This window comes from Nothoprocta perdicaria, unplaced genomic scaffold, assembly GCF_003342845.1.
Source record: "Nothoprocta perdicaria isolate Ctin4 unplaced genomic scaffold, notPer1 scaffold_105, whole genome shotgun sequence".
Lineage (NCBI taxonomy): Eukaryota > Metazoa > Chordata > Aves > Tinamiformes > Tinamidae > Nothoprocta > Nothoprocta perdicaria.
In genome coordinates, this window is record NW_020454150.1 from 909660 (window position 1) to 911816 (window position 2157).

The 2157-nt window shown below is 32.8% G+C and overlaps 1 long non-coding RNA gene across 1 annotated transcript; it reads right to left on the bottom strand.

The window, feature by feature from the left end:
* Positions 1–200: 200 nt before the first annotated feature.
* Positions 201–1840, bottom strand: LOC112951908. The gene is made up of 2 exons (XR_003250291.1): positions 1783–1840; positions 201–381 (listed from the first exon to the last, which is right to left on the bottom strand). It is a non-coding gene; the product is annotated as an uncharacterized LOC112951908 (long non-coding RNA).
* Between the last annotated feature and the right edge of the window lie 317 nt (positions 1841–2157).

Below are 2157 nucleotides of genomic sequence, written 5' to 3' on the forward strand. Positions count from 1 at the left end.
TGTCTTATGTTGTCTTAATTTTCTAAATGCAACTTTTACTCCATATATACAAAAGTTTCTGAAAATATTACGATATTTGACTGTCATACTGTACACCATTTCTAAAATCGTAAGAGAACAGATCTAAACTGCACATTTATGATTACCATCAAGTTAAGATGAAGAGAAACCACTGAAAATATAATATAAAGCGTTTCATGCTTAAGTTTCTTACTGGAATCTTACTGGAATCCAGATCAATTAACTAAAGATTAAGAATTACTTGTCACAGGGTGGTGCTGAATAACATATAGGCCAGAGACCCACCTTTTCAGTCGCAGTGGAAAGATATCCATATCATGGAACCAKGGAATCTGCACAGGAACAGATACCAGAGCTGTCCTATTTAAAGAAAGAWAAATAAATAAATAAATAAGACTGAATGAACACAAGGAAAACAACTTCAAACTCTTCCAGGCTGCATCTCCAGATCAGAACTGAGACAGCACAAGTTACTCTTTGATAGTATAAGGTCCTCAGTTTCAAAGTTGACAGTATAGCATATTTCAACATTAATGACTTTGTCAAGAAAAAAAAAAAACAACAAAACCCACCACAGCACAGTAGTATGGTTTGGGATTTTTAACTAAGGGTCACACCAGCCTATGTGAGYGACATCATAGCTCACAGGATTATGCAGCGAGGGAACCATGCCACATTTGGATCCAGTATGAAGATTCACTACTGTGATAAGGTAATGATAGTAATGCTAGGGAAGGTTTTTTTTTTTAATAAAAAGTGGAGGTTAAAAGAGACCTTTTTTGAAAAAAAAAATCCTGTCATGACAATACTGCAAACGACTTCACACCAAAGAAAAAATTTCAAGAATTTTAAAATATTACTATTTTTACAGACCTTTTGAAAACTGTTAAATCTGTAACTACAGACTTGAAGCTCCTTGTTATCTGAAAAATTTGAGGGTATCAGTTTTATAGTAGAAAAATAGCAGTTGTTCTCTTTAAACAAATAAAGGCAAAGAACAAAATATTCATCAACTAGAGAGATAAGTGACAAAACAGAAGATTTGTTAAGTTCACTGAAGAATTTAGATATTCTGTTTTAGGCTTACTGACTGCTTACATGAACATAACCATTTTCATCAWGAATATCCATAATTTGACAAATTGAAAATAACACTTTCAAAGTTATATCTATAGGGAAATTATTAGTCATCCTCTTTCCCTTTTAGTGAATGGAAATGCACTTTAATTCCCTTCTTACCTTTACTACCCATTTCAAATTGTATTCACTGTACAGTACTGTAATTTGCCTTCTGGCACAAAGATTATAAATAAATGTGTTTGTGAGATTGTTCATAATAATCTATCCTCAGTGTTATTTACACTGGTTATTTTAAAATATAAAGAAAGTGATACTTAACATTTCTAAAGTGTCATTCCTTCATAAATTTAATGACATTTTACACATATATTAAATCAATTAAGCCCTACTATACCTATCTCAATTAGGCATTAATATCCCAATTTTACAGCTAGTTACACTAAGGATAGTTTTAAAGGTTAGCTATCTTGCTAATATTACTCTTTGGGATAAAACCCAAGGATCTCAATCTCTACATGTAATAAAGAATAAAAGCCTTTTATTCCTCTTCTAGAATGGAAAAATATGATAAAACAAAAGGTAAAATCCATGGCCCAAACTTTGGGGCATTAAAGACCTTTTACTTTTTCCCCACCTCCCAAGCCAGGTTAGTTATCTGTAATCGAAAAGAACTGAACTTACTTTGTACCACTTTAAGAGGTTCCTCCAGCTGGCTACCTTGGGACAGGTCCAGGCCACTTCATGCTTCTTAAAGAATTAAAAAAAAAAAAAAAATCCAATTAACATTACCGTATAGTTTCTTACCCAGTTAATTCTACCAAACTTTTCAGTTTAGTGTCATTAAAGAGTTATTTTATTTTAGTTTTCTACTCTACTTCTAATATGCAAACAGTAGGAATGCCATCCTGTTTCCGAGGTGGTATCATTTGATATTTACATCCTCTAATAATCAAGACTGTCATCATCTCTCCATACTAAACCCACAGAACTACAACTGCATAGACAACCCACSTAGGTTCTGGCTCTTCTTTTTTCCGTGTTTGACCTAATGGTGTT